Genomic DNA, 14,656 nt, shown 5'->3' on the forward strand with positions numbered 1-14,656 from the left:
CAATTATTTGTCACAAAGCTGCAGATGGCATATTATGATATTACAGTTTAAATTATGGTAGTATTAAATCATATATTTAATTCAAATTTAGATTACTTCTTATTTATTCTTACAGAGCCTGACTGATTTAGTTTACCCCTAAACGTTAATGACTTAACTATCAAACATGTACTAACATGTTTAAGGCTGCTGTTATTCATGCCTAAATCATTATGACTCCTGTCGTAGTTAAGGATCGCTCTTCATTGGTTCATGATTAGTTCATATCTTCACTAATCATGAGTTCATGTTGAAGTAACTATTAATTCAGGTATTACATAATTATTCATGCCCTGTTATTGTAAACCAGATTATGCAAAATAAAGGCGGCAGGGCCTGGTTGAGTTACGTTAGTAGGGTGTTGAAACTTGAAGTCATGGAAAGGGTCGTGACATTTCCAAAACATGTTGACCAATCACAACACACAGGTCCAGCTGACCAATCAGAGAACATTGTGATTTTCGGAAGGAGGGGCTTTATATAGACAGGAACTAAACAGAGCATTACTGACAGACTGAGAAGAGAGGTGCTGCAACAATGTAATATGTGTGAAAAATAATGTGTTTTTGAAAATGCAAGCATGAAAACCTATTCTAGTAGACCTCAAAAAACTAAATCAAGACTTTGTAAAGGGGCATAATATGGCCTCTTTAAACAGCAAAAAGGGTAGCATACATACATTTCAAACCATTCTTTTGGCCAAAGAAACTTGCCTCAACCTTATGAAATATACTCTGTCACAGTTTTTTTTTTTAAATGTCCCTTCATTACAATACCTGTCAAAAGTTTGTATATTATATTTATATATTTTTAATGGTTTTAAAGTCTCTTATGCTCACCAAGGCTGCATTTATTTAATCAAAAATACAGAAAAAAACAGTAATGTTGTGAAATACTATTACAATTTAAAATAATTGTTTTCTATTTGAATAGAATTAAATGAATTTTCAGCATCGTTACTCCAGTCTTCAGTGTCAGTAGTAGTAGAAGTAGTAATAATATCAATGTTGAAAACAGTTTTTGCTGCTGATTTTTAGCCTAGCTGATTCTTTTTTTAACGATCACCAGTGAGAGTGCCCGGGATAACCATCAGAGGGCACTCCAACCCATGACAATCACCACACATCCACAAACTGCATTTCCCATAATCCTTTGCCCTGACTAATCAGCCATGATCACATTCACCTGTATGTCATTACCTTGTTTAGCTCACCCCATATAAGCCGGGTTTTCACACTCATTCCCTGCAAGTCTTTTTTTTTTTGTGTGTGTGTGTGTTTGTACTGCAATTCTGAGCGTGTTTGTGTCCTGGTTACCTTGATTCTCTGCCTGTTCCCTCGGATTTCTCTCCTTGCCTCAGCCCTTTTCTGTTATTGTTTGGATTGCTTGTTTGTGTGTAACCCTTGCCCTGATTTGGATTACATTTTTGGATTACCCTGTTCAATAAATCCTCAACCTTCTTGTCTCAGAGTAGTTTGTGACACTTTTCTTAATTTACAAGTTATATTACTTGTTTACACAAAAACAATCACTGAATAAAAGCACAATCTCACAAATATTTTCACATTATGTGTAGTGTAGAGAAATTTCATTATTGCTGCTATATTGCGGATGAGCAAATGTTCAATAAATAGAAGTACAAAAGGTTTCATAAGGCAGAAAATCACATTTGGCAATAACTATGGCACTCTCACTCCTGTTTATAATGTTATTTTATAATGCGATATACAGTAGTAAGTATTGCTAAATTGTCACTGTGGCAACCTTAAACCTGCAATCTTCTGAGCTTAAGTTAGATGTTTTACGCATTAAGCCATGTGACACACCATCATTGTGTGCTAATTATATTTTTTTCAACTTGAATTAGACTAAATGTTGTATTTTTCATCACTGTGCTTCACAGTTGTGCTTAGTAGCTATGTTTATTACCGCATCCAGTCACTTTAGAATAGCAATAGCATTGGTCAATCTTGTTTGCATGTGTAGTATGATTATACAGTGCAGTTCTTTTAAATAAATAAGTAAATAAAAGATTGGCAGTCAAGCTTCCAAATATTTCATTCAGATAGAAAAAAAATAATAGCTCGTGGTCCTGCATAAATGAGCATCTGAAAAGTTTGCCATTGTCAAACATTGGAGTTGCAAATGATTTTCCTCATCGCTGAAAGCATATTTACTGCCACAAAAATGTGGCATTGCTGGTTACATTGTTCCATTTTACAGAAAATACTGTGCTTTTTTCCAACAGCAAACATAGAAGAGTGAAATAAAGATAAACTATGATTTTTAAAAAACTAAACAACTGGTACTATTTTTGGAGTCATGTGAATTTTAAATGCAGCTTGGATAATTTAGGCAGAATAACCTTAGACAAGTGTTTGCAGAAATCACTCATTCATGTTTAAAAGTCTAGCCCCTCGTTTCACAGACAAGCTTTAAGTCTAGTCCCAGACTAAAATGCATGTTTAAGCAGTTTTAACTAAAAGCAACTTGCACTGATTATACTAAAATATGTCAGTGCATTTGTTTCGTCTGCGCACCAGTAAGGTTTTTTATCTAAGGCACATTTGAAAAAAAAAAAAGAGCTACTTAAATGTCCTTTTCACAATGTCAGTCTGTTTCGATTTCTGTTTGGTTTATCTGTTAATTAGTTCAATTCTGTCTTCCTCTGCCCCCTGCCTGTTTGTTTCTATAGTTTCTGGTTGATTGTTAGTTGAGTTCAGGTTAGTCTTGTTAATTTGCTCTTCAGTTCTGTCTTGGTCTTTGTCAGGTCTTAAAGTTACATTTTGTTGGTTGTTCTGTTTCTGATCTTGTTCTTGTTCCAGATCCTGAGATTCCATTTGGTAAAGATTTGAGTTTGTTTTTATTTAATAAAAGACTGCTGCCTTTAGATCCAGTTTTGTCTCTGCTGCAACCAGTCCTAATTGAATTAAGGCCTAATCCTGGCTTAATCTAAGCCCTGTCTGTGAAACCAGGCCTAAATTTAGACCTTCCAATTGATTTAATCACTGGCTTTAAAGTAAAAATTTTGCCAACATCCACCCTCCCAGTTTTGCTCAGTTTATTTTTGAAGTGGTCAGGCTTTGAACCCAGATTACCTTATACATTAATTGAAAGAAGAAGAAGAAAAAAAACTTTTGACAAGCATGTCTTACATTAAGAAAAACTACTTGGTTATCTTGTTTTCCCCAGGGTGCAAGACAAAAAAAAAAGAGGCTGGTGGCCTCTCAAAAAAATACTAATTTAATGACACCCCTGAACAAAAATACAGCATTACTGCTTTGAAAGAAATGTTTTTTAAAATATAAATCATCATCAAGGACTCACCGTTTTGTTTGACAGATGTATTCTGAACTTTTTTTTTGGTCATTCATTAAATGAACGAATGCTGTGTCTTGTAGGCTACATGTGGATGAGTCAGAGGCCCAGGCTTGTGTTTAATTTCACAGGTGTTTCAGAGGCCTTGACAGTTATCAAGTAGTCACAGAGCGCTACTGACTTTTCCCCTGACACTCACGAACTGTTTTCACAACACCTTCAAGGACTCCATTCAGTTCTGCTGCGTTACTGTGAAAATGCGTCATACACGGCAAAGCCTTGTATTGAGCAACTTCCTGTCGCTCAGCCAAGACGATGAAAGGGAAATATTGTCACTCCGTTTGCAGTGAAGATACAATCAATTGACATAAAAGAGAGGAAGCAGCCACTCCGGCCATTTTTGATGTCTCTAGAAGTGAGTCATCTCTAACATTTGATTCAGTCTCTGAGAAATACAGAAAATATTGACGTGACTGTTTGATTAGCTCTGAACCCTGATTATCTGGTGCCTTATATTAAGAGGGAATATAATTGCATAAGCAGTGTATCTCTGGTTTTACACAGACATGTAGAGGTAACATCTTACACAGGGCAAGTATAGCCATGGCTGAGCCTGCCGAGAATAAAACATTCCTTTGTGCAGGTTGAGGTCACGAAATGTCTATGGTGGAAATGCCTGATTGAAGGCCAACTGCAGTTCTTAAGTGTTAAACCACTGAATGGAAATGTTATTGAAGTGCTGAGCAGACAGAAATCAACCTCTGTCACTATACAGTCAAAGAAGCAGCACTTTTTGTGCAGGGAGAAATACTGAATACCATTTGGGAGTGCCATTCGGCCCAAGAGGAGATTACCATATCTTTGCATTCACAGGTACACCTTACTCGGCTACATATCTAATCATCTAGTTATATATAATAAATATATTATATATATATATATATAAAAGTATATATATATATTTTTTTATTATATATATATATTTTTTTTTTCATCATTCTCATAATATTACATGCACTCTTAAAAATAAAGGTTCTTTATGAGCATTTGTGGTTCCATGAAGAACCTTGGAACATCATGGAAACTTTTACATTACACAAAAGGTTCTTCATAGTGGAAAAAAATTCTTCAGATTTTTTAAAATGTTCTTCACACTAAGGAAACTTTTTTTTAAGAACTGTTCACTGAAAAGTTCTTTGGGGAACCTGCTCTTCTGTGGTATCGCTGGTAAAATCACATTTTGCGACTGGCAAGTTCTGCCATCTTTTGGCTTACTGTATATGAAACGTGTACCGGTGCAATGGTAATACCTTAAAATATTTATGTAATTATATTGCATTTAATACAAACGTAAGTGTGGGGATAGGGGCTTTTATCACAGTATTGTATTACGCTACAAAAACAGGTTGAAAAGATATACAATGAAATACAGTGTTGTCCTTTTAATAACAAGTTTAGTAACTTTTTGAAATTACAAAACGGACCTTTAACAATAAAACAGTACACAAAATTGTATAACTTAAACAAATGATTCAAACAGATTAAAGTGCAAAGGAACACAACTTAGAGCTGCACACATTTACGTTTGTGCTACCGCTGACCCAGAGAAAGCAGTTCCCTTTCGAGGGAAATCGCTCTGCGTCACAGTAGCGACGCTGTGGGGATGCCTCTGCGTGATTGCATTTTGAAGCACATGTGAAATCAGTCCAATGGAATGGCGGGACGTCACAGGCGGGGTGACGCCATGACCAGGAAGCTACAAAGAGCGCCCATACCAAATAATGCGCTCTGTGTTTAATTGTCCATGTCTATTTATTGTTGTCTGTCCAAGCACTATAAATTTAGACAGGTTTCGTTTGTTTCTCCCTGCCCTCTATACATTACAGGTGAGGATACACACAATTTGTCCGTTGTTTGTTTTGGAGTGGTGCTATTCGAGGAGAGCGCCTAAGCTTGCAGTCCTCGCGGTTCGGGTCACACTGTTGCCAAAGCACAGTGGAGTGAGAGCCCGGTGCTGCAGCTGTCCTGCTCTGAGGAGTTGGATGTGCTCAGTATCGATGCAGGAGAAGTTGAGGATTTGCCACCTCACTTTCCTGCCTACGAGGAGCTTGTGAAGGTTATAACTCATGCCGTGGCCAAGTTAAATATCGACTGGCCGGCAGAGAGGCAGGATGTTCCTAAAAGCAAACTGGATGAATGCTTCCTGCCAGTAAAATCTCAACCTCCATGTCAGGGCCTACCATTTTTTCTCGATCTCCGACACTGAGTTGGTGGAGCAGATATGGAGGGACATATTTGCGTCTCAAGAAACGACTCACTGTCCACTCTGGTTCTCCCTCATGCATTCAGCTCCTCTAGGGTTAGATGCCATGGTGCAGACGTGGCCGAGGTTACGTCTGTATACTTTTTCACTGATTGCTCTGCTCCCCAGAGTTCTGGAGAGAATCCATCGGGACAGGGCCCGTCTGTTGCTAGTAGTCCCATTCTGGCCAGCCCGAGTTTGGTTCTCGGACCTTATTACCCTCCTCTCTCCTATGGAGATTCCGATCAGGAGGGACCTTCTGTCTTAGGCGGGGGGCTTAATCTTTCTTCAAGGGCTTAAAAACCCCTGCCCAGAGTTGTGGAAGCTGTGTGTTTGGCCTCATAGATTTGGGTCTCTCAACTGAGGTTGTGGACACCATACTTCACTTCAGATCTTCCTCCACAAAGAAAACTTTACACCCTGAAGTGGAGAGTATTCACTTCATTGTGTGAGAATCATCAGTTGGACTCAGTTAACTGCCCGTTTAGTAAAGTGCTAGAGTTCCTGCAGGAACAGTTTTCTGCAGGGTTATCCCCCCTTACCTTAAAGGTTTGCGTGGCGGCTACAGCGGCTTACTACACACCTTTGGGTGGTGAGTCTTTGGAGAGAAATCCATTGGTTACACGTTTCCTCCGTCGTGCTTTGAGGCAGAGGCCTGCAATCTGCACGAGGGTACCGGCTTGGGATCTGGCCATTGTATTGGAAGGTCTCTCTTTGGCACCATTTGAACCCTTGGAAACTGTTCCAGTTAAGTTTCTGACTCTGAAACTGTTTCTTCTAGCCATTACTTCTCTGAGGAGAGTAGAAGACCTCCAGGCCCTTTTGATTGCCCCGTCGCGCTTAGAATTTGCACCAGGAATGTTGAAAGCATTCCTACATCCGAGACCTGGTTATGTGCCTAAAGTGCCAACTAATGTGCCACGACCCATAGTTCTGCTAGCTGTCTGTCCTCCTTCATTTTTAAACTCAGACCAGGAAAGCTAAACTTGGTGTGTCCAGTTAGAGCACTTGACACTTATATCCACAGAGCTGTCCTGGAAAAAGTCAGATCAGTTATTTGAATGCTTTGGCTCGCCTAAGAAAGGCCCAGCGACCAAGCAGAGGCTGAGTAAATGGATAGTCGAGGCTATTTCACTTGCTTACGAGGCTTCAGGACAACCTTCACCAATGGCTGTTAAAGCTCATTTGACAAGAAGTATATCGGCTTCTAAAGCCTTATTGTCTAGGAGTATCCCTTCACGATGCGTGTGATGTGGCGGGCTGGTCCTCTCAACTCACATTTGTTAGGTTTTATGATGTGGACTTGGGCTCAGCAAGGTGCTTATGTCTTAGGGGGCTTTCACACAGGGCACATTTGCTGTGGTTCAAGTCCTAGCGCGATTGTTCCCAGTGCGCCCACGGTGTTGGTCTGGTTTCACACTTAACTTGATTCTATGGAACCCCTGGGTTCGGTGCCCCGGTGCGCACCCGTGTCCGCATGACAGCTTTCATATAAATTTTTCATGTGAACCATGCCCCATTTCAAACTAAACTGCCAGTGTGAATGCACCCTTAGTTGTGCTTGTGGATTTACACAAGACAGGCACTTGTCAGTACGGCGAAGTGGCTATTATCATTCCCACAGCATCGCTACCATGACGCAGTGTGAGTTCCCTCAAAAGGGAACATCTCAGAATATGTAACCAATGTTCCAGACACTGCGTCAACCTGCCATATTTCCTGCATGCATGTGATCGACTTGCTTCGGCCTATCAGATGCTGACATTGTCTGGTCAAGGCACTCTTTATAGCTTCCCGATCATGACATCACCCCGATTTTGTGAACAGATCAACAAAGGGGAGGCCCAAAACCAAAAGTGCATTATGGGTGTAGATATGTAGCCCTGATTCCACATTTCTACTGCATAACCAAGTTTTAATAAAGCTCTTCTTGCCAGTTGCGCAAGTAAATTGAACTGAATTGAGTGCACGCACCATTTACAGCCATTTAAAATGCTTTTACTAAAATATCTTGTCAGCTGATCAGACTTTAACTGAAACTTTAATTCAATCATTTTTATCACACATTTTAAAAGATTCAATCATTCAATTCAAGGCAGTTTTGAATTTCCGCACTAGTTCATATGCAGCCATGATCAAATCTTATTTGGTTTCTTTCACTAAAAGTGTCTGACAAGAATCTGTCATTCTTGTAAACTTTTAATGTAGAGATAAAATAGATAAACATTTAAAAAAAGACATTTGTGATCATGTTAGACATTTCATATTTGACTGATTATATTTAACTGATTTTCTGATTGATTGTTTCCTTAAAGTGCAGATTATTTAAGGACATCGAGATCACTGCAGAGGTGTGATGCAATTATTATTCAACAAAGGTAGAACAATCCCATTTTCTCTATTCAATTCACTCATTAGCTTTGATCCACAGGCAATGCCTAGAATCTGTAATTATCTGTTTATTTCATTAACTGGCCAGGGTGGCATACAGCTGCCATGAGAAAGGTTGATTGCATTTATATATAATACAAAACTTCTCATGAATTGACTCTGATATTATGGACAGCAAACGCATGCAACAAAAAACACAACCCACAATATGTTCCTGCAATGGACTATGGAGCCGAACTGAGCATGATTTGAATGATATTTCATAGATATACGGTCATTAAACATGATTATATAGATATGTCTGTCTCTAATTCTCTCCTATAGTCTCAAAATTGTGTGTATATCCATTGAGACATATCCATTAGTGCACATGCAGGAAAGATGTGATTAAATGTAAATCACTGAAGATGAAGGAACCAATAGATAGGCAAAGCGATCCATTTTTGTGCTCATCTAGTGTTTAATTAAAAGGCTACAGCAAGCTATTAGCAGTACCAACAATTAGCTCTGTGGATTATGCTTGTAAAGCGCTGCGTACCTATTAGCGAGGTCATTATCGTTGTTCAAAGACCTTTCATTTTATATGACATTTTATTGGCTATAACTAAACCACAAAGAGTAGAGATAAGGACATTATTATGATATTAAATATGCTCCTTAAAATGAATTTGTAAAACAACTAAGTGTCTGCTTCGTGATGAAGTAATTATGAATCGTGGGGGGAGAGGACTTTTAAACAAAATGTACTTTCCCTGGGCTTTCATTTATCAAAACCCTTTCCAGCCAGAAAATTCATGGCCATGTCATTATGTAAGACACAGTGAAGGTTGAGTTGTGCTGGTCTGCAACATTAAGACATGAGATGATAGATGGCAGTACAGTAAGATGACAGTATAAACTGTTTGCTCATACCGAAGTCTTGAGGACGATAGATGGTAAACTACAAAACTACAGCGAATACTTTCAGGGGCTGAGACATTTACAACTTGATTTCATAGTCATCTTGCACAATGCAAATTATAATTGGACATCACTAGCACGATTAGATAAATAGCTAAATGACAGCACTTTATCGACATTTCCTGATCACAATAAAAGCACTCCAGCTAACAAAAATAAATTCTAAGAAAGTTTTGCTTACGTTCCCATTATAAAAAAATATTTTCTTTTTTTTTCTTGGTTATACGACTGTTAAGGGAACCTTCTGTTTTATAATTTTGCAGACATAATGGAAATGTTACTTTTACATACGTAAAAAAAATTAGTAACATTTAAAAAATGTTAGACAAATCTCCACATAAAACATTTCAGAAAAGACTGATGTATAAATAACTTTTTTGTGCTAATGTTTTGAGAACATTTTTAAAGACCAGTTAAATCTGAATGAACATTCTATTAATGTTACTGGAAGAACATTTGTTCATAACTGAGAGAACCTTGCCAGAACATTCCCTGTTAGCTGGGTAGACCTGTAGGCCTAAAGACCAGATACATTTGAATGAACATTCTATTAATGTTACTGGAAGAGACAATTTGTTCATAACTTTGAGAGAACCTTACCAGAACGTTCTGACTGACAGAACCATCCCAGTTATATATCATTGTATCATTGTAAGGAAGTATTCTTTTCACGCCAGGAGAATTTCATAAGTCAGACTACTTGAAAGCAATATCACACCTTTCCTCAACCAGCCGCACAATTAATCACCATGTCCATTTATGTGTTACTTATAGCACAATTGTCCATTTATGTGTTACTTATTATGTGTTACTTATAGCACAAATCCCTAACTGGATAATAGTAACAGTAATGGATTAAATACAAAAGGCATTCCCTGAATACTTAGAAAAAATGTTTTTCCAAGGCTATACTGAACTTTTTCAAACTTTTGTAGTGGACAAAATAAATAAGCTACTGAAGATAAATATCAGTAATGCAACCAACTACAATGTGCAGCAACTTTTGCAGTTGTTTATGGTGTAGGAAATCTACGTTCTCTATTGTAGACCTTAGTCTGCTTAACTGTTCTACTTAAGTAAACCACAGTCGTCTCATACAATTAAAGGGAAAAAAAGTGCAGTACACAACTGGTGCTGAATTGTTCTTTTCAGAACATCTCTTTGATGGAGTCCAGTTTACCAGCAGAGCCCATAAAACACCTAACAGTGCAATAACGGTGCAGAGACAAATCTGTGGAGCTCCCAAGTCGTACATAAAAATGGAAGCCTTTATTTAAGTAAGCAGTCATTTTTAATATGATTATGAAACACATTTTCACAGTAATGCTAGTAGCTCTCAAATTATACTCCGTAGACAAATGGTTTCCAGTAACCAAAACAGCCTTTATCAGCATTTTTCAATCTGATCAAAACCATTAATGTGAGTGTTTTGCATGCTATTGACTGCATCAGTAAGTCTGTGAGTTTATTAGGTTACGTTAGGTATTTGTAGAAAGTTAATCTTCCCTTCTCTAATGTGTTTGGTTAAGTCTAATGTTCGCTAAAGTGCTGAATTGCTGTTTTCTACTTTAAAGAGAGGCATTCAATTGATTACAAATATATTGTGTCGCTACAACTTCAGTTAGTGGTTATTTATGTAAGGAGGAAAATATATTTATGGTAGATGTTTAGATTTATGGTGGAGTCCAAAGTAGATGTTGTTCTGAACAACAGCAAAGTGAAGATAATAATATTTGTGCAATAAAATATAGAGGAATATTAAACAGTGTATATAAACCCTGAACGGTCCTCAGAGTCTTCAACAACAAACTGCTCCATTTTTAGTTAAAGCTGGTTGTGCACAAATTGCATTTTACAATACTTGAATATTGTACATTTGGACTCAGTTAAAAGTTAAGAAGTTAAAGTGCTATAACTAAACCACAACTTGTAAAAACACAGCAGTCAACCGGATCAATGCAACTGTAGTGGTATCACAAGAATAGATGTATTACGCTATGGATTAAGATATGGCTTTGCTTAGCATATTTAGACCATTGCAAGTACCTCCAAACATACTTTGCTGGATTACTGGTAATCCAGCAACATGAGATTGAGACAGTTAAACAAGCAAGCAAGCAAAGATTATTTGCTGGTAGTTTGTTGTGATGTAGGGCGTTGCATTCTCATTCATGCAGGCAAAACTTTAAGATAAAAGCATGAGCAGCGCATCAGGATCATTTCAATAAATGAGGATAAATATGGATACTTACAGATGGAAAGACCCATTAGGATGTACTAACGTTGTATCTTCGTGGGCGTGGCATTTGTTTCCCACGCTAAACAAATGCACTGCACTTTGCACTTTGCACATGCCCACGCACATCCTGAACGGTAGATCGCGTTCCCACATTAAACAAAAGTAGCGTTAGCAAAATGCGGACCGTTGCGTACTATTGGCAGTCCTGAAACCCAGTAATTTGCGCTGCCTGAAGGGGGCGCTATTCAAACGGAACAGTTCTTGAATATGAAGGTGATCTAATATGGATGCCCTGCATGAAAAAACGTACCATTAGCAAATGGCAATTGTGATGTGAGCAGGGAACAACAACGCTCAATCCATGAATGTAATTCGCATTGAGATTTGGTGGGTGGTTGACGAATAAGCTCATTTAACCCATTTAAAATTGCGACCCCGGCAGGACTCGAACCTGCAATCTTCTGATCCGAAGTCAGACGCCTTATCCATTAGGCCACGAGGCCAATGCATTGAATATACGCAAATAAAGCTGTAATCAAAGGATGAACCCCTTGCATTGTAGCAGTACTTGTTTTCAAATCGCTCTGGATGAAAGCTTTACTAAATGAACAGATGTAAATGCAATTAGTGCATTGTATTACCAGATGAAATGAGAGTTCTAAGCCTATAGAACCGCCTCCAGCATAACTTCATTGTTTGTTAGTCATGTAGAGTTCTCCACATTTGTGTAATTTATCTAAGTCTGACAGTATTGTTTTTACAGAGCCTGACTTCTTAATAGCAATACATAACACAGCCTCCTTTTAATAGAGTTTAATTTGAGACAAATCATTAAGCCTACCATGAATGTGACCCATGCAAGTATTGATTCCGCTTTGCAAAAATAAAGATTTACCGGTACTTAGGATGCTATGATGACTGCTCTCTAAAGGAGCGGAAAGAAGGATATTATAGATTGGGCTGAATGTAAAATAAAGCAGGTGAGTGCTGTCACTCTACTGAATGCCAATCAGATGCCTCTCACCTGAAGTGAGAGTAGATCATGTAAAGATATCACTGCAGAATTTAGGATGACAGACATAGAGATTTAAGTAGTCAATCCATTAGCCATTCAAATTCAATAAACAACAATAAAATACCATCTAGATTCATAGTATGGTTATGTTCAAATTCTTTAGTAGGCAATACATCAGCAGTGACATTCAGATATGACAAGTTTAACTTATGGGAATGTAACATTTGCGTAATTTCCACTGACTGTAGAGTTACCTCAATCATCTTAAGCAGATAGAGGGTAATGCCAAGCTGTCACTCATCCAGACCATTGGGGTGTATGCTGATGCTGGTTCCATATGAGGTCAATTTATTACCAATGGATATTTTGCCGTATCTCAGTAAAGAAAAAGTCTTGGTTAATTAGTTTTAAATGTCAGTTAGTTTTAACTGAAATAAAACAACATCCATCCACATGACCTATTCAGAATTATTCCCTTGAATAAAAGTATCACAAAGGTAAATTATGAATCTTTTTCAATGATCTTCTTCTCTGCTATAGGAAGCAAATCGACTGTTACATTTTCTGAAGAAATGTGGTGCTTGCTTGTGCAAAATAATGTAGGAGTTTGTAGGTAGTTGTCGGGAGTGTCAATGCTGTTTCTAAGGTGTTCTGGTTGCTAGGGTGTTGCTAGGTGGTTACTCTGGTGTTGCCAGGTGGTTTCTTAAGTTACTGACTCAAAACAAAAGTGTGAGTTTAATCACATAGAAAAATAAAAGCGCAACTTTCCTTAACAAGACATGATTTGAGGTATTATTCATGTCCAAAATTGGTGAGGGATAAAGTTTAATCCTTAAAATTAGAGGTTCAAGTGAAGCCCTAAATTTAAGTAAAGATAATAGTGATTTGTGCCTTAAAAAGCACAATAGTGGTCAGTATATTAAAGGTATACTATGTTATTTTTCGCCACTATTGGTAATTTATTCAAAACAAAGGTGTAGCTTAATTGATCATGTCCATTATGTCCATGAGATCATAGTGCGTCCCATTTGTCATTTTAGGTTTCAGAAGGTTTCCTTTGCGGTCGATATGCGCCCTCGATGTGCACTTTTGCAGAGCCTGCACTGAAGCAAATGAAACTTCCCGACAATCAAAGCGGCATTACGTCACAAAAGTGCAGACTCGTAGGAAGACCGCGAGTGCTTAGGGTGCCATTTGGGACAGGGCCAAAATATAACCTGAAATCGAAGTTAAAGCAGCTATGATGTCATTGATAGGCGACTCACGGACACGGTCCGTGTCCTTGTTAAAACTGCTTATTTCTCTGGATTTAAACATTCTTAGAAACATTTGGGATAATGTAAGTACACAAAACATCAAAATATATAACATTGGTCTAGTGCTTTTTGAATATTTTGATCCAAAAATCTTAGTGTGCCTTTAAAGCCATAAACAAAAATAATTCTGTGATTGACATAATCTGTCAATTTACACTTCATAGTTTTTTAAGATGGACACATAATTGGATCATTAGCTTGTGAAGAAGAAAAAAAGGAGGAATGCCAGCCCAGTGTTGCCAAATGACAATCTGCCAGAAAGAGATTGTCTTTCTTATATTGGGACTATATTATCAATCTATCTGCGGTGAAATGAGGTATAAAATTAAAGAGTGAATGCAAATTTATTCAGACACAAGGCGCCACGAGAGATGTAATATATAAGTGTGACCAAGAGTGTGCAAAGATGCAAATAATACAAAAATCTGTAGCAGTTCACTTTTGTGATTTAGAATGGACTGTGTTCATACAAGCCCACCACTTCCAGTTTTCCTATTACACACTCTAGTTTGAAATACTGCTTTCACACCAACTAACTGATGACAAACAGACTGCTATGGAAAGCTCTAGTGTGAAGTGCATATTGATTCATGTCACCTAGAAACAAGACCTAGCGGCTTCACACAACATGATGGAGCAGCGGCTAATAGAACCACACAGCAATCATTCAAATCTATAGCAATCTATTGACTGACAAACGCCACCTAATCGATACTGCCGTATGGGGAAAGGCAGAAAACAAGATCACAAAAGAAAATAAAACATTTAAAAAGGCAGCATGGAGCACAAATAGTGATTATGCACACATGGGTTTAACACCTCATGCCATTTATATCATGAATGCATTAAGAGAGACAGATCTAATTATGTGATCTCCTAGTGAGAGTGGATTTCTCAAGGACTCCGAGAAATCCTTAGGGAGATGATGATATTGGAGTGAAAAGCGGTTTTAGTGTTATCACTGTAGATTTTTACAGTGATAAAAAATTAGACCTGGACATAAAATTATAGACGGGGTGATGCCAGTAAACTTTCAATTAACCTGTGAAATTGCTTTGGCTGTTTCATGTTCCAAT

The sequence above is a fragment of the Rutilus rutilus genome (assembly GCF_951802725.1).
Source record: "Rutilus rutilus genome assembly, chromosome: 3".
Classification (NCBI taxonomy): domain Eukaryota; kingdom Metazoa; phylum Chordata; class Actinopteri; order Cypriniformes; family Leuciscidae; genus Rutilus; species Rutilus rutilus.